Genomic DNA, 18,512 nt, shown 5'->3' with positions numbered 1-18,512 from the left:
TGCCATCACAGGAAAACAAGGAAGCAGCGCCGCCCAGTCCAAACTACGGGTCTCAGCCAGGGACATTTCTTGCTGATGCTTGGTTAAAGGAACCGTGATTATCCATGGCCATGTGATCGGTCACGTGTACAGGAGGAGTTATGAGCCAATCTCCTGACATAGATTTAGACATTACCGGAGTGACAGTGGAGCGTCTAGGAGGAGGCTCGGTGTAGTAGTGCTGTAGCGTATAGCGTATGGAGGAGTTGTGTGGATTATGCTGCCTTATATATGTGTGTACAGTGCATGACAATGTACGATATGTGTAGTAGTATATATGTTATATAGATTAGTTATTTACTTCTTTAAAAAACAAAAACTCTTCCAGTACTTATCAGCTGCTGTATGGCCTGCAGAAAGTGTTTTTTTTTTTCCAAAATCTGACAAGGAGCTCTCTGCTGTCGCCTCTACAGGAACTGTCTAGAGCAGGAGATGTTTTCTATGGGGGTTTCCTGCAAGGCTGGACAGTTCCTGTCAGGAACAAAGGTGGCAGCAGCAGTGAGCACTGTGTCAGCCTGGAAAGAAATACACCACTTCCTTCAGGGCATACAGCAGCTGGTAAGTAAAAGAAGGGTTAAGCTTTTTTTTTTTTTTTTTTTTTAAAGTATTTTACAACTCTCTTCAACTTTTGTTTTTCTCAGTTTGTGTATGATATTGCAGCTCAGTTCCTTTGAAGTGAGTGAACCTGAGACAGGTGTGGTGCTTTATTTTTGATGAAAAGCAGTTATGTCTGCTGTAAGCTGTAAAATAACGGCTGCCATTTGAATTTAAAATAACATCCATTGTTTTCATTATTCAATGATTTCAATGAGTCCATAGAAACAATGGCTGTTGGTTCACACAATGTATAAAATAACATCCACTGTTTGCAGCAACCGTCAAGTTTAATTTAACGCTCTACCCCCGGTGTCAGGAAAAGCTGGATCTTTATAAAAAAAAACAAAATAACGTGAAAATTTTTTTAAAAAAATGCATTTTTCCAACTTTAAAACTACAGAAAATGGTTATGCCACATAAATTATATATTAAATAGCATTAGCAACATGTCTACTTTATGTTGTTATTAAACTATATTTAATTTTTTTTAGACAATAGAAAGCGTAAAACATTAGCAGCAAATTTCGAAATTTTCAGTAAAATTTCAAAATCAGATATTTTTAGGGACCTGTTCAGGTTTGAAGTATTTGAGGGGACTGTATGTTAGAAAGCCCCACAACGCACCCCATTTCAGAAACTACACCCCCAAAACTCTGCAAAAGCACATCCAGAAAGTTTTTTAACCCTTTAGGTGAGTCACAGAAATAAAAGCTACGTGTGTAAGAAATTTGAAAATTTTAATTTTCTGTGCAGAGATTTTATTGTAATCCAATATTTTTCATAATTATAAACCTATTACCAGAGAAATGCACCCCAATAATTATTGTCCCGTTTCTGCAGTTTATAGAAATACCCCATATGTGGCCCTATTGCGCTATTTGACGCAACCACAAGCCTCAGATATAAAGGAGCGCCTAGTGAATTTCAACGCCTCCGTTATATTTGGTTATTTCTGACTGTACCACTTCAGGTTGGCAGAGGCTCTGGGGTGCCAAAACCTAAAAAACACCCCTAAAGGGACACCATTCAGAAAACTACACCCCTCAAGGAATGTAACAAGGGGTGCGGTGAGCATCTGGACTCCACAGGTGCTTCACAGATTTTCCCAACAATATGGCGTGAAAAAAGACAAAAGTATTTTTTACACTAAAACGTTGTTCTAGACTTTAATTTTTCATTTTCACAAAGGGATAAAAGGAAAAAAAAACACAAAACATGTAGCGCAGTTTCTCCCAAGTACAGAAATACCCCACATGTGGACATAAAGTGCCAAGGGGGCGCAGGACGAGCCTCCAAAGGGAAGGAGCGCCAATTGGCTTTAGGAAGCTGGATTTCACTGGAATGGATTTCAAGGGCCACGTCGCATTTACAGAGCCCTCGTGCTGCCAAGACACTGGAAACCCCCCACAAGTGACCCCATTGTGGAAACTACACCCCTCAAGGAATCTAACAAGGGGTGCAGTGAGCATATGGACCCTACTGGTGACGGGAACAAATGTGGAAAAATGTGACGTGAAAGTGAAAATTTTCATTTTTTCACTTTCACGGCACAAATGTGCCCGTCATCAAGGGGTCCCTATCCTCATTGCACCCCTTGTTAGATTCCTTGAGGGGTGTATTTTCCAGAATGGGGTCACTTGTGGCGGGTTTCCACTTTCTTGGCAGCACGAGGGCTCTGTAAATGCGACATGGCGTTCATCATCCATTCTAGCCAAATCCAACCTCCAAAATCCAAATGGCGCTCCTTCCCTTCGGAGGCTTGCCCTGCGCCCACATGGTGCTTTATGTCCACATGTGGGGTATTTATGGACTCGGGGGAAATTGCTCTACATATTTTGTGTGGTTTTTTTCTTTTTTAACCCCTAGTGAAAATGATAAATTCAAGGCTAGACCAACATTATAGTGTAAAAAATGTAATATTTCATTTTCACGCCACATTGTTACACATTTGTGCCCGTCACCAGTGGGGTCCATATGCTCACGACACCCCTTGTTACATTCCCGGAGGGGTGTAGTTTCCATAATGGGGTCACTTGTGGGGGGTTTCAACTGTCTTGGCAACACAGGGGCCTTTTAAATGCAACATGGCCCCTCGAAATCCATTCCAGCCAAATCCAGCCTCAAAAAAACAAATGGCGCTCCTTCCCTTTGGAGGCTTACCCTGCACCCGCATGCCGCTTTATGTCCACATGTGGGGTATTTCCGTACTCAGGGGAAATTGCTCTACAAATTTTTATTTTTTTAGCCCCTTGTGAAAATAAAAAAAATTAAGACAAGATCAATGATTTAGAGTAAAAATTTAAAACAAATTACACTAAATGTTGGTCTAGCCTTGATTTTTTTTCCATTTCTACAAGGGGTTAAAAAAGAAAATAAACGCAAAGCGTGTAGGGTAATTTCACCTGAGTACGAAAATACCCCACATGTGGACATAATGTGCCATATGGGCACAGGGCAAGCCACCAAAGGGACAGCGCCATTTAGAGGCTGGAATGGAGGATGGAGGCCATGTCGCAATTACAAAGCTCCTGTTCTGCCAAGACAGTAGAAACCCCCCAAAAGTGACCCCATTCTGGAAATTACACCCCATAAGGAATCTAACAAGGGGTGCAGTGAGCATATGGACCCCACTGGTAACAGGCACATATGTAGAACATGTGCCGTGAAAATAAAAAATACTATATTTTTCATTTTCACGTCCAAAATGTGGCCGTCACCAGGGGGCCATATCCCCGCTGCCCCCCTTGTTAGATTCCTTATGGGGTGTAGTTTCCAGAATGTCACTTGTGGGGGGTTTCTACTGTCCTGGCCGCACAGAGGCTTTGTAATTGCATCATGGCATCCTCTAATGGGAATGGCGGCCATACCTATTTAGCTGGGGAAAAGGGACAATTATTAATTTATTTGGGGGTATTAGGCCAATTATTAGTTTATAGTTTATATTGAAAATGACAGGTGTCCATCAAATTCAACCTGTGTTGATCCAGAGGAAGACAAAAAACCCTCGTAAGGCAGACGACAGTAGCCTCATCACAGGGGAAAAATTCCTTCCCGACTCCATAATGGCAATCAGAATAATCCCTGGATCAACGTGACCCCTGAAATAGGAATAAGGGACAGAATTTAGATAATGTAGAACCCCAATGACGTGTGGTGCGCCTTGAAGTGATCCAGTATGCAGAGGCTGGGGCAATCAGGACAGGTGTCACACTGGAAAATGGTGTCCTTCCTGATCCCCCTGTTACGCCACACTCTGCACTTCTTCTGGGTCTCCTGTTTTCCAGTGTGGGGGACGTCACCTGGAAAATGTTGCCCTGGTGCAATACGGGGTCCTTCATATCCAGAAGCGCTGGGGCCGCTCCATGGCTGCTAAATATTAGGGCTCTATTACTACTTTTGATATTTTCGGATCGTGCGGCAAGCTACAGTAGCTCGGGCAGCGAGGGACCGGGAGAGGGGGTGCTGGTATAAAAGTTATCCCCGTACAGGTGGTAACCTTTATCCAGCAGTGGGAAGATCAGTTCCCGAACAATCTTCCCACTAACTCCGAGGATGGGAGGGGGGGGGTATGCAGGATTCGGGTGTCCCTTCCTTCATACACTCTAAGGGTACGTGCACACTGCGGAATGGCGAAGGATAATCCTTTGTGCATTGCACAGCTGGCACGCACCGGCGGACTGATGCGGGCGCGCGTCTCCGTCTGTGTCATAGACTCCATTCTATGCACGGGCGGATTCCGCTCTCCGTCCAATGTATTCATTCTTTGGACGGACGATGGAATCCGCCCGTGCATAGAATGGAATCTATGACACGGCCGGAGACGCGCGCCTGCATCAGTCCGCCGGTGGGTGCCAGCTGCGGAATGCACAAAAGGTTATCCCTAGCCATTCCGCAGTGTGCACGTACCCTAAATCTGTAAGTGTACCGTGAGGTACTCTCACAGAGTTTGGAAAATTTCACGCCATACCGTCATCTCTTATTGGGACGGTACTGGCGGAAAAGACGTGTCTGGGGGGCAGCGTACGCTACGCTACCCCCAGATACGTCATTGGAGGATGAGGATGAATGGAGGAAAGAAGGATCCCCCCCATTCATCCTCACTGGCTGTTTCGGTGTCGGAGGCAATAATAGCGTATGCATCCGACAACGAAAACACCCTGGGGGCCATCTTTATACGGGGACTAGTATATGGGGTATGTAAATGTGTAGTGGTGTAGTGTAAAACTTTATTCCGTGTAGTGTAATGGTGTTTTTTACATGTTTTTTTTAACATTAAATATAAAAAAAAAAACTACGCCAAGAAAGGAGTTGCCGATAAATACCGCACTTATGTGCGGCACTTATAAGCAGACCGTGGCTGTAGGATATAGGAAAAAAACACCCTATGCCAAAAAGGAGGAGTTGCTGATCAGCGGCGCACTTAGTGCGATGCTGATCAGCATTCAGCGGATAGGGTGCGGAAAATAAAAAAAAAAATTTGGGAAAAAAAAAAAAACTTCAACCCTATAGCTACTGATATGTGTATTATATACACTTATCAGCCGCTAGGGGGCAGTAGAATGCAAATTCCGGAAAAAGCCGAAGTTTGACGACGCTGGAGCCGATGATTACCAAAGGGGACCGCCGGAAAAAGCCGAAGACGAGGACGCGATCGGGACGCTGGATCAGGTGAGTATGGGTCAATACCTGCTCTGGACACCTCAGCTACCTAGCCCCCCTTCATGGGGTACTTATATCGCCGTGACCGGCCGGCCGGGACGTGGCATTGTGGCCACTATTACTTTTAACAGCAATGGCGGTCGGTGCCGTTCTCGGACAGCACCGACCGCCATTGCTTTCCGGGCCATCGGGTCACCGATGACCCGGAAAGCTGCAGATCGCCGCCATTGGCTGATCTGAATTGGTCAGCCAATAGCGGCGATCGTCAGCACGGGAGGGGTTAATCACCCCCCGTGCCGACAAGCAGGGATGGCCTGCTATACATTATAGCAGGCCATCTTCCCCGATCGCTGCGTGTGTACACGCAGCGATCGGGGGAAACCGCGGGCGTAAATGTACGCCCGTTTGCGTTAAGGCACGGGTTTTCGGGGTGTACACTTACGCCCGCGGTCGTTAAGGGGTTAAAGGCAGCTGGCTGATAAGCTGCTTGCCCATCAAACAAAGCTTTCCTCTTTGTTTAGACGGGCGGTTTGTTAATCTCTAGTAATGTCACTTTGGTAGAGCTGTAATGGAGGTGCATTTTATCATCTATATTATGGCTGCAATACTGGGACCACTGGCATTTCTCCTGAATCGGATATAGATCACCATGAGAGCTTTCTCTTTATCCCTGTGCAGTGAATGCTGCTCACAGAATTCTCATATACAATGAAATATTTTATTAACTGCAAAAGTTTGTAACGCTTTGTGTAAAGTTCACCTTGTCAACCAGTATCTCAAAAGTTTTGCTTACAGATATACAAATTAATACATAAAATACTAAATAGGGTGGCACTTTAAATAAATAGAAGTCATTTTGTAAATGAGTCAAGTGGCTCTTCAGACTCCACCACTGGATGATGCAGTCACATGTCCACAGGGTAGATACAGGTTTCCAGAGATCCCAGTTACAGTGCAGCTATAGGAGTGATGCTATACACATAGATATCCACATGACTGTGAGCAAAAATTGGAAAGAATTTCTTCAATTAACTAATGCCCCTATTCCACAGGTCGTTTAGAGGAGCAAACGAGCGCTCTCAGCGCTCATTTGCTCCTCGTTCCCCGCTCGCTGCCGCCGCTATTCGACGCGGCTGCAGCGAGCGGGTGAGTGCGGGAGGGGGCGGCGGGGAGCTGCGGGGGGGCTGCCCGGGGGATCGCTGATCGTCCAGGCAGCCCATAGGATATAGCAGCGTCTGCTGCCGATGCTCCTATTCAACGGAGCTACGGCAGCAGATCGCTGCTATATCAGTCGCTTGTTTTTCAACATGTTGAAAAACAAGCGACTGCAACGATCAGCCGACATGAACGATGTCGGCTGATCGTTGCACTCTATTCCACCGGACGATTATCGTTCGTAGCGGCCGATATCGGCTGAATACGAACGATAATCGTTCCGTGGAATAGGGCCTTAACAGCAAGTTTATCCCCTTCCCTCCCGGGCCACTTTTTGTTTTCGCACTTTTGTTTTGTCCTCCCCGTGTTTAAAACCGAAGCATTTTTTTACCTACAGATCCATATGAGCTGTATTTTTTTTACACTGTTCGCCCCATGGTAAAACTGGCATGTTATCTATGTTCCTCAAGTCAGTGCAATTACAACGATAGCTAACTTATATAACTTTTATTTTATTTAACTACTTTTAAAAAATTTAAACCTTTTTTTTTTTAAAGAATTAAAATGTTTAAAATTGCTTTATTACCTTCCTTATATCTTTTTTTTTTTTTTTTTTTTTTTTACCTATGGGGCTATTTGGCGTCATTTTTTCCGCTATGATCTATACTTTCCATTGGTAGCTTGCTTACGTATAGACTTTTTAATCACTTTTTTTTGCAATTTTTCTAGATATGATATGACCGAAAATCTGTGATTTGGGGTACTCCGGCGCTGATGAAAAAAAAAAAAAAAAAAATTGAATCATAAACATAGTTTTCCCATTCACCATCCCTCCTGAGTCTGTGTCCTTTTGAATTTCCCACTGTTTCCGGGTCTCTCATTGGTGTCTTCATTTTTTCTTCGCTTCCTGGTTTGGGCTTTCCCATGATGCACTTGGTCTCCTGTGATGTCTAACTGACTCTGTAAAACTGTTAGATGGCTTACAGCTTGCTGAGCATCCTGAGTCATCTGACAAAGGGAGGCTGGCTTAACAGGGCTTAGACCCGCCTCCCTATTGATGATGTCATTGTCACAAAATGGCTGCCACAGAAAAGCCTGAGGTCAACAGTCATTAGGTAAGAATGAGTTTACTTTACTTCCTGGGGAGGGGGGTTTGAGGGGGAAAAAAAAGGAAGTAGGGCAGATACATGATTGAAGCATATTACAAAGTTATATAATTTTGTAATGTGTTTCAATTACTAGGAAAAAGATTTTCACTGGAGTACCCCATCAACCCATGATGACATCCCTGGATGTCAAAATGGGTTAAAGTGACTGTACCACCAGGCCCAGGCTGAAGCCACTTGAGGTGGGCCGACTCACCCTTAGTGCAAGGAAACCCCCGCCCCTCTATGATAGGATTTGGTTGATTTTAATGGTGTCATGTCATGGAGGGGCTGGAGTTTCTTCCCACTAAGGGTGGGTCGGCCCGCCTTCAGTGCTTCAGCCTGGGCCTGGTGGTACACTTTAAGAAGTTGCATGCAGGCATGCAAAACAAAAGCCAAACAACACAAGGGCACTAGTCTAAATATGCCTCTTTCTGTAGGTTGCCATCTGCTTCTTTGAGAACAGAGAACATGTTTTTATTCTGGGCAGACCTCTAAGGTCAAAGTAGGGGGTTTAGACATTTTATACACCACACGTGGCAGCCTGGTTAAAACCGTTTTAGGAATCAGAATCATTGTTGAAGAGCACGAGCCTAATGTGAGAACTGCAACTATGTGCAGTAATGTTGTTTTTTTGTTTTATGTAAACAAACCAGACCAGAAAAACAGGAACATAAAGTAACAATGCGTGCCCAAAAATCTAGATTTTATTCCATCCAGCCAGTTTACATATTACTGCTGTTTGTACTTGATACAGCCCTCTGGTTACAGAAAAGTTGTGTGTATTTGGCACGATTTACACCTAGATGCCAGTAGTCTGAATGTGATTAGTCATCTGCAAGTTACATCAATGCATAAGAAATATTGTATAAGCATCAACAATACCAAGTATTAACTGAAAAAGTATACCGAAGCTTTTACGGGTTTGTGTTACACATTATATTTGCTGGGCCTTAATTGAAATGTATGGCCAAGTCTACTTCAAAGTACTTGACGGCATCATCATATAAATATAGGTTTCAGCGCACTATTTATTTTAAGGCTGGTTGAATATTCAATATATGTGTGAACCGTGCATTGAGCTCCAGGCAGCTCATATAAGAGGACCTGACTTCTAGAGAGGGTTCTGAGATTTACAAAAACCCATAGATAATAAAATTAATAAAAACTAGGATTTCCCTCTGTGCCTCTTTTGTATTAAGTGAACAGACATGCTTGTGTAACTGGTCACATGAGCTCCTCCTCCTCATTCACACATTTGTCACATGATTGCACTTGCTTCATTGATGTCTTTGAGCTTCACGCTGACTCTTCCTCCTTCTTGTATATTCATTGGTAGTCTGAAGTAGTACAGTCTGAAGTAGAACAGAAACATATCAGTAAATAATGGTGCGTTTACACAGATTTATCTGACAGATTTTGGAAGCCATAGCCAGGAATGGATTTGAGAAGAGGAGAAATCTCAGTCTTTCCTTTATGACCTGTTCTCTGTTTATAGTCTGTTCCTGGCTTTGGTTTAAAAAATCTGTCAGATAAATCTCTGTGTAAACGCACTCTTAGGGGCTAGTATCCACATATCCTTGGAAATTACTTTAGGGGCCCACTCTACTATTAGAAAATGAAGAGAAAAAAAATTCAAAAAGTTGTTTACTTTATTCCAATATCAGGTAGAAAATACAGCGTGCTGTGTGGGACAACAATGAAATGATAAAGTCCGACATGGAGATAGAGGAGCGGCTGCACATCACACCTATGGCTGATACTAATGCTGCTAAGCCTATTTTATAAAACCAACTTCAGGATGTTGGAATATGAATTGATCAAGCCATATTGCCCCGTGTAGCAACGTGCAGGTCTCCAGGTTCACACGGGTCCCTACGCTAACTCCACACCGTGTCGGTCAGTGACCGCCACCCCCGCAAAGCGTGCACATTCAGGGAAGGGAGGCCATGGAGTGGCCCTGCAACCCCCATGTCACAGGACCAGACCCGAAATGCCCCCCCCCCCCAAAAAAAAAGTTCCAGCCAGCACCACCGGTGAGGAAGGCTGCCCCCAAACAACACAAGTATGGATATGGTATTACACTCACCAAAAACTGCTGCAGACAGAATGGGAAAAACATGGAGGTACTGTTGTGTGAGCACAGGTATATGCTCTGCTGACTTAGGTCACATGGGTCTTATAAAGGGGAGTGCCAGCTGCCCAGAAAGGGGAGAGAAATGCAAAATCCGACATGGAGAATGAGGAGCGGGCGCACATCACACCCATGGCTGATACTAATGCTGCTAAGCCTATTTTAAAAAACCAACTTCAGGATGTTGGAATATGAATTGATCAAGCCATATCGCCCCGTGTACCAACGTGCAGGTCTCCTGGTTCACACTGGTCCCTACGCTAACTCCACACCGTGTCGGTCAGTGACCGCCACCCCCGCAGCTGGCACTCCCCTTTGTAAGACCCATGTGACCTAAGTCAGCAGAGCATACTGTATACCTGTGTTCACACGACAGTACCTCCATGTTTTTCCCATTCTGTCTGCAGCAGTTTTTGGTGAGTGTAATACCATATCCATACTTGTGTTGTTTGGGGGCAGCCTTCCTCGCCGGTGGTGCTGGCTGGGACTTTTTGGAGGGGCACTTTGGGTCTGGTCCTGTGACATGGGGGTTGCAGGGCCATTCCTTGGCCTCCCTTCCCTGCATGTGCACGCTTTGCGGGGGTGGCGGTCACTGACCGACATGGTGTGGAGTTAGCGTATCAGCCATGGGTGTGATGTGCAGCCGCTCCTCTCTCTCCATGTCGGATTTTGTTTTTTTTCTCCCTTTTCTGGGCAGCTGGCACTCCCCTTTGTAAGACCCATGTGACCTAAGTCAGCAGAGCATATACCTGTGCTCACACGACAGTACCTCCATGTTTTTCCCATTCTGTCTGCAGCAGTTTTTGGTGAGTGTAATACCATATCCATACTTGTGTTGTTTGAGGGCAGCCTTCCTCGCCGGTGGTGCTGGCTGGGAATTTTGGGTGGGGGGGGCACTTTTGGTCTGGTCCTGTGACATGGGGGTTGCAGGGCCATTCCTTGGACTCCCTTCCCTGCATGTGCACGCTTTGCGGGGGTGGCGGTCACTGACCGACACGGTGTGGAATTAGCGTAGGGACCCGTGTGAACCAGGAGACTTGCACATTGGTACACAGGGCAATATGGCTTGATCAATTCATATTCCAACATCCTGAAGTTGGTTTTTTAAAATAGGCACACACCCATGGCTGATACTAATGCTGCTAAGCCTATTTTAAAAAACCAACTTCAAGATGTTGGAATATGAATTGATCAAGCCATATCGCCCCGTGTAGCAACGTGCAGGTCTCCTGGTTCACACGGGTCCCTATGCTAACTCCACACCGTGTCGGTCAGTGACCGCCACCCCCGCAAAGCGTGCACATGCAGGGAAGGGAGGCCAAGGAATGGCCCTGCAACCCCCATGTCACAGGACCAGACCCAAAGTGCCCCTCCAAAAAGTCCCAGCCAGCACCACCGGCAAGGAAAGGCTGCCCCCAAACAACACAAGTATGGATATGGTATTACACTCACCAAGAACTGCTGCAGACAGAATGGAAAAAACATGGAGGTACTGTCGTGTGAACACAGGTATATGCTCTGCTGACTTAGGTCACATGGGTCTTACAAAGGGGAGTGCCAGCTGCGGGGGTGGCAGTCACTGACCGACATGGTGTGGAGATAGCGTAGGGACCCGTGTGAACCAGAAGACCTGCACGTTGGTACACAGGGCGATATGGCTTGATCAATTCATATTCCAACATCCTGAAGTTGGTTTTTTAAAATAAGCTTGGCAGCATTAGTATCAGCCATGGGTGTGATGTGCAGCCCCTCCTCTCTCTCCATGTCGGAAATGATAAAGTACTGCAAATAATATAGTAACACAATGAAACTGCAATGTGTGAACACAGCCTAGATGTTCTGCAGCAGATTTGGGCGGGGAATGGGCAGGGTGGGGGAATGAGATGAACAGCTGAGGGAAAGCATTGCATTCTGGAACCTGTAGTACTGTGTACAACGGCTCAACCAGGAAGTACAGCCACACAATACAGAACAAAACCCCCCAAAACAAATAGATTTTTGGTAGTTTCCAAACTGAAATAGATAGGTTAGTAATGCTATATGCTTCTGCAGAAGTTTCATTTTTCTGCAGAACTTAACTTTACCTTAGAACCAGGGCTGTTCACCAAGCTTGGGGCCCCCCTACCCCACTGTAACTATGGCAGCGCTAGCATGGTGTTCGTAGTACAGGATAGATGATGTCATGATGCCCTGATTTGTGCAAAATTGCGGTAAAAAGCAGATTTTTGCAAATCATGGCAGAAATGTAGCCAGGAGACAGTATACCACTGAAAGTCGTTTTGGGTGGCCATGGGCCCTAGGCTACCGCCCGAAAAGGACTTATTATGATCCGCTGCTGCATGGCTCCATCCATCCTCCATTCAATAAAGTGCTCTTGTCTTATCCCATTTGCAAAAAAGCACCTCTAAAGTATGATTGTCACCAGAGGGATGGTGAGTATAAAATGTATGCGTGTCTGTGTTTTGTTTTTTTCAAACTCTGGAGCCTGAATGTCTTATAGACCCACTAGTAAAATCCAGTCCCATGAAAGCTTCTGTTGAAAATTGTCTATTAATAGCTAACTAAATGCCCAACTGAAATGCCCCAACCAGCCCCATAGGTGAAAAAATAAAGGGTTATAGCTCTTAGTAGGCGAGGAGAACACTGCTTCCACATGATCAATAACCAAAGCATCAATAACCTTTGGTCATTAAGGGGTTAATGAAAAGCTCCCAATACAATCTGCCATGCACATTACTATAGTGTACTGTTCCAGATACAATCTTAAAATCTGTAATCACTACAGTGTTGCTGAATAAATGGCATAGTGAATATAGAGTAAAAGTGCTGAGTTGTTTTGAGACAAAACAGGACAGTGCTGGAAATCAAGTAGAAGTGAGGTAATGTGTAGTAAACACAGAGTATGCAAACATTCTCTGACCCTTAACATACTAGGAACCTCTCCTTATTTAACCAATGCACTACCTCATTCTTCTAACAATCATTAAATTGTTGCATATATAATACAACCAGTGATATAGTACAGCATTTGGCATTTTGTGCAGTTAAAGGAGAAGTTCGGCGCGCTGTGGCTGCTGGAGAGGATGATGACAGGGGGACACTGAGGGACACAGGGCACTGGAGGGACACTGAGCATCCCTCTGCCATCATCCTCTCCAGCAGCCACAGCCCGCACAGCTCTGGGAGTCGGGTCGTGACATCACCATTTTATCCAGGAAGTGAAGCCTTGATGCAGTAGTAAGTGCAGGGAAAAAAGCACTTTATAAGCATTTCCCGTAATAAGTGTATATTGGTGATTTGTATAACTTTTGGGGGCAATACAATACTCTACTTCACTCTCGTCACTCTCTCCAATGGAGCTTGTCTTTTCAAACCCCTGTTTCTCACACACAGGGTAGAATTTATTAGTCGGTGTAAGTTTTTAAATGTGTGGGTTTTAGGGAACTGTATGCTGTTTTCCTGCATATTTGTCATTTAGGCACATGTTCCCAGGTAATCGTCTCTGTGTTTTTGGCACAATGTCTCACAATTAAAAAACACAACAGGCACAGAGATTCCTACTCCCAACAGAGACCACAAGCCTTAATTAGGGAACAAAAGAAATATGTGTAAAAATAACATGCTTTCAACAGAAAAATCTATGTTAAGGCCATGTTTACACAGTGTATTTTTCCATTAACCCTTTAAGGACAGAGCAAATTTCGATTTTTGCGTTTTCGGTTTTTCCTCCTTGTGCATAAAAGGTCATAGCACTTGCATTTTTCCACCTAGAGACCCACATGAGCCCTTATTTTTTGCATCACTAATTGTACTTTGCAATGACAGGCTGAATTTTTCCATAAAGTACACTGCGAAACCAGAAAAAAATTTAAAGTGTGGTGAAATTGAAAAAAAAAACGCATTTTGTTTATTTGGGGGAAATGTGTTTTTACGCCATTCGCCCTGGGGTAAAACTGACTTGTTATATATGTTCCTCAAGTCGTTACGATTAAAACGATATGTAACATGTATAACTTATATTGTATCTGATGGCCTGTAAAAAATTTAAACCATTGTCAACAAATATACAACACTTAAAATCGCTCCATTCCCAGGCTTATAGCGCTTTTATCCTTTGGTCTATGGGGCTGTGCGAGGTGTCATTTTTTGCGCCATGATGTGTTCTTTCTATCGGTACCTTGATTGCGCATATACGACTTTTTGATCGCTTTTTATTACAATTTTTCTGGATTTGATGCGACCAAAAATGCGCAATTTTGCACTTTGGGATTTTTTTGCGCTGACGCCATTTACCGTGCGAGATCAGGAATGTGATTAATTAATAGTTCGGGCGATTACGCACGCGGCGATAGCAAACATGTTTGTTTATGTATTTATTTATTTACTTTTATTTATAACCTGGGAAAAGGGGGGTGATTCAGACTTTTATTAGGGGAGGGGGCTTTTTACTATTAACAACATTTTTTTTTTTACTTTTACACTTATACTAGAAGCCCCCCTGGGGGACTTCTAGTATAAGTGCTTTGATCTCTCATTGAGATCTCTGCAGCATAGATATGCTGCAGAGATCCATGAGATAGGCACTCGTTTACTTCCGGCTGCTGCAGCCGGAAGTAAACGAGTGTCGAGCCGGGGACGGCGCCATCTTGGAGCGGTCCCCGGCCGGCTTCATTTGCGGAGATCGCTCCTCCGGGACAACATCCCGGAGGAGCGATCTCCCCACTAGACACCAGGGATGACGCTGCGTCCGGTAATCGGATGCAGCTGTCAACTTTGACAGCTGCATCCGATTACTGTATTAGCGGGCACGGCGATCGGACCGTGCCCGCTAATACCTACGGTCCCGGGCTACACGCGGCACCCGGGACCGGCGCGGTTCAGAGCGGGGCTGCCGCGCGGCCCCGCTCTGAACTCCCTTACCGGCATCAGGGCGTAAATTTACGCCCGATGTCGTTAAGGGGTTAATCAACGGCCTTTGTTTAATGACACTGCGGCATTACATTATATTGCATGGAATTACAGCTGTAGTATATACACCCTGTGCCCATACTCCAATTCAATGCTATTTTATATCGGTCTGGTGCATATCGCACACATCAGCCATTGTTTGGCAGGTCAAACACCGGCCATGTCAAACAACGTCCGATGTTCATGCCATGTGTAAACATCGCCTGAAAGTATTTGTTTTTAACCTGCTCAGTGCCGAGGGTGTGTGTGAGGCTCCCGACTCCCCTCGGTCCCCATCAGCCAATCAATGCTGCCATGCCAGCCACAGCGCCGAGCAGGTAATGCGGGGAGTTAAACGGGGACGGGTTACATATCTGCAGTGGAATGAAAATTCCGCAGCGGATATATACCACCATAGACCTTCATACTGCATAGATTCGCAGTGGATTTTGCTGCAAACTCGCAGTGTGAAATCTGCTGCGAATCTGGTACGTGTGAAGCTACCCGAACAGGATTTTCAAATTTAAACCTCTTTGTCCTTTATCCACAAGATAGAGAAGAAATATAAAATAGCAGGGCTGAGCCCCCCAGGGATCTCTAAATTGCCTTCCAGGTCCCTTTCTTTTTAATGGCCACGGGTCGGTGCATGACCCACAGCTCCATTCATTCTCTGTAAAGCCCCTGTAAAGAGCAGAGTTCTTTACTTTCTCCAGCGGCTCTATTGAGAATTAACGGAGCTGCGGGTCACATGCCACTCTAGGGATCCCTGTGTGGTACTGAGGTCTGACCCCCTCCCCCATGACCTCATACATGTTCCCTATCCTGTAGATAGGGATCAAATATCAAAGAACAAAGAAAAAATATTAAATATCAAATAAAATACTAAAATACAACATAATAAAGCCTGCACCTTCCTAATTCATCAAAACCATCTTTCCTATAATATAAGACCTGTTTAGACCAACATTTTGATGGATTCTTAACACCAACACTTTAGTGTATAGTTAGATATTATAGTCTGTGCACAAAAAATTCTGGCCCACAAGTAAACTCTCACTTTATTAAATCATCCCTACACACTAGGGCAAGTTTATAGCTAACATGTCCTTTCTACTTATTTGTATGTTATAGCTACAGATAAGCGAACCAGCCGAGGTTCGGGTTCGTATGAACCTGAACTCTCGGCTTCTGTTTCCCGCTGTCTGCCCGCTCTGTGGAAAGGGTGGATACAGCCTGAGGACCGCCTGGAAAACTGGGATACAGCCATAGCCATGTCAAGGTCCAAGACCCCAATGATGACTAAAACAAGTGGGGGTAAGAACACATAATAAAGCCTGCACCTTCTGCAGCTCATAATACTCTGCAGAGTGTCTGTGAGATCTGGTATCTAACTGCTATAAGGTAACTGTAATATGGTATTACTGATTATATTGGTCCAGATCCATGTAATTAGTGGATGCTATTAACGATGTACTATGGTAGAAAATTAGATTTTAAGTACATCCATTTATGCATTATTTATGCAAAATATAGCATGCCCTATCTGTCATAGTTTTGTGATAGATAAATTGTCATTTATTGCAAAAGTTATTTTTGTGCTGGAGTATGCCAGAGGCTTGTGTGCAGATACTCTAGGGCAGGTATGCGAAACCTTTGGCCCTCCAGCTGTTACGAAGCTACAACTCCCATCATACCTGGACAGCATGTCCAGTCCATTGCCTATTCTAACTGCACTATATATTGCTGACTTTGTATCGTAAATCTGTTTGTTTTATGGTCTGGTACAGAAGATGATGTCATTGACGTAGTAAAATCTCTAAATAATAATTGGGGTTTAAATTTTACTTTTAACATCAATAGAGTTCCTTGACTTTCCTAAAGGAAATATATCTACTAGAACATACTTCTAAAGTGTTGAAGTTATGTTTTTTAAAGTATAATAGTTGTCATTATCCAAAATCCACAAAAAGCTACTGTACAACTAATAAAGATTTTATGGTTTAATCTAAAATGTTACATAATAGATTTAAAAGAGTACTCCAGTGGAGAAAAAAAATTCAAATCAGTTGGTGTCAGAAAGTTAGACAGATTTGTAACTGGCTGCTATTTTAAAATCTTCAGTCTTCTAGTACTTATCAGCTGCTGTATGTCCTACAGGAAGTGGTGTATTCTTAACTATCTGACATGGTGCTCTTCGCTGCCACCTCTGTCCATGACCTGTCAAGATCAATAGCAAAACCTCTCTTGCTCTGGACAGTTCCGGTCATGACAGAGGTGGCAGCAGAGAGCACCATGTCAGACAGAGAGAATACACCACTTCCTGCAGGGCATACAGCAGCTGATAACTACTCATATTGAAGAGAGAACTCAATGAGAGCATGGCAGACGTCTCAACGCTAATCCGCTGCATGAAGAGCTCATAAGTGAACCAGATACAATAAGCTTTTCCTACCTCAGACTGAGTCTGAAGGGAACTGTGCACATGTGGGTGAATATTAACTTGATGTTTTCATGTCAGTTTGTACTGATGGAATGTTTTTGATAAATCACTGAAAAAGGATGTTTCTGTGTGCTTTTCTTGGCATTTGATATAGGAAAAAATGCAAGTTCCCATGCACACAAGCTGAGGAAGGATCAGGCAGTATTTATTTGATCAGGGAGAGAGATGTTCCAGCTTACAGCTTTTAGTAAAAAAAAAGCCTCTTTACTCTTTCTACCAGGGAATAAAAGCATTTTTCTACATCCTGGAAGCACAGCTGGGTATATGAAAGGTAAAATGTGTCCTTGACCTAATAGCCATCTAACAGTGTCAGCAGTTTGGGGATTGCAGCTGACAGATTCCCTTAAAAGCTTCAGGGCCCCAAGACAAACTATGTAACTACACCCTCAACTATCATGTATAATTTATAACCCTGGGCTCCTTATATGAACCAGAGAGCTTAAAGTGTCACTGTTGTTAAAATATTTTTTGCAGAAATCAATAGGCCAGGCGATTTTTAGAAACTTTGTAAATGGGTTTATTAGGCAAATATGCCATTATCTGCATTCAAAAAGCCTTTCCCAAGGTCTCCCTTCCTCTCTCTCATCCACTGCTTATTAGGAAATCTCGACTAGTTTACATCAGTTGGGTCCTGTCAGTTCTATGGAGAGGGGAGAGAGGAGGGAGGTTAGTTGGCAACAGAGAGCAGAGAACAAAGGATTACACAGCAGGAAGCTGTGTGAAGCTGGAATTCAGAGGTCAGAGAGGTCAGTGCTGATGTCAGAGGAGATAGCCCTGTGATGTAGCTGTAAATAAACTCTTTGTTGTCCTGTTTTGGTGCCTCATCTCCCTCAACTCCTCCCCTCTCCATAAGAGAACTAGAGAGAGCTTCAAACTGCTTTTTCATTTTAAAAATGCATTTTTCGGCTAATAAACCCAATTATAAAGTTTCTTAAAACCGCCTGTACTATTGATTTCTGCAAAAAAAAAAAAAAAAAAGAATTTAACGACAGTGACACTTTAAATCTTTATTGTCCGGCACAGCAACCGCAGCCACTACAGTTACATGATTATTACGTGTTGTCCATTTGTAAGAAATAATTTTAGCCCCAATGCAAAATGTATAAAATGGCCTTCGACCCACCATGGCCAATTTATAATACTGGTGTCTGCTTTTGTGGCAGAGGGATCTTTGAGCCCGCCTCGGGCACCAGGCGTTAGCTTCCATCTGTTATTGGGAATAGATAGCTATGAAGTACAGTAGTCACAGGATAGCACTTTCTAGAAATGACTGTGTCACAGAGGATTGTACTTTATATGTTATTTGTATACACATTGGCTTCTTGTTATGAAGAAA

The 18,512-nt window shown here is 44.0% G+C and overlaps 1 protein-coding gene across 1 annotated transcript in view; it reads left to right on the top strand.

The window, feature by feature from the left end:
* Positions 1 to 18,512, top strand: part of SLC4A9 (solute carrier family 4 member 9) — a 105,169-nt gene that overhangs the window by 45,481 nt on the left and 41,176 nt on the right. The window lies entirely within an intron of this gene.

Source organism: Dendropsophus ebraccatus, chromosome 1, assembly GCF_027789765.1.
Source record: "Dendropsophus ebraccatus isolate aDenEbr1 chromosome 1, aDenEbr1.pat, whole genome shotgun sequence".
Lineage (NCBI taxonomy): Eukaryota > Metazoa > Chordata > Amphibia > Anura > Hylidae > Dendropsophus > Dendropsophus ebraccatus.
This window is presented reverse-complemented; position numbering and strand designations above follow the sequence as displayed.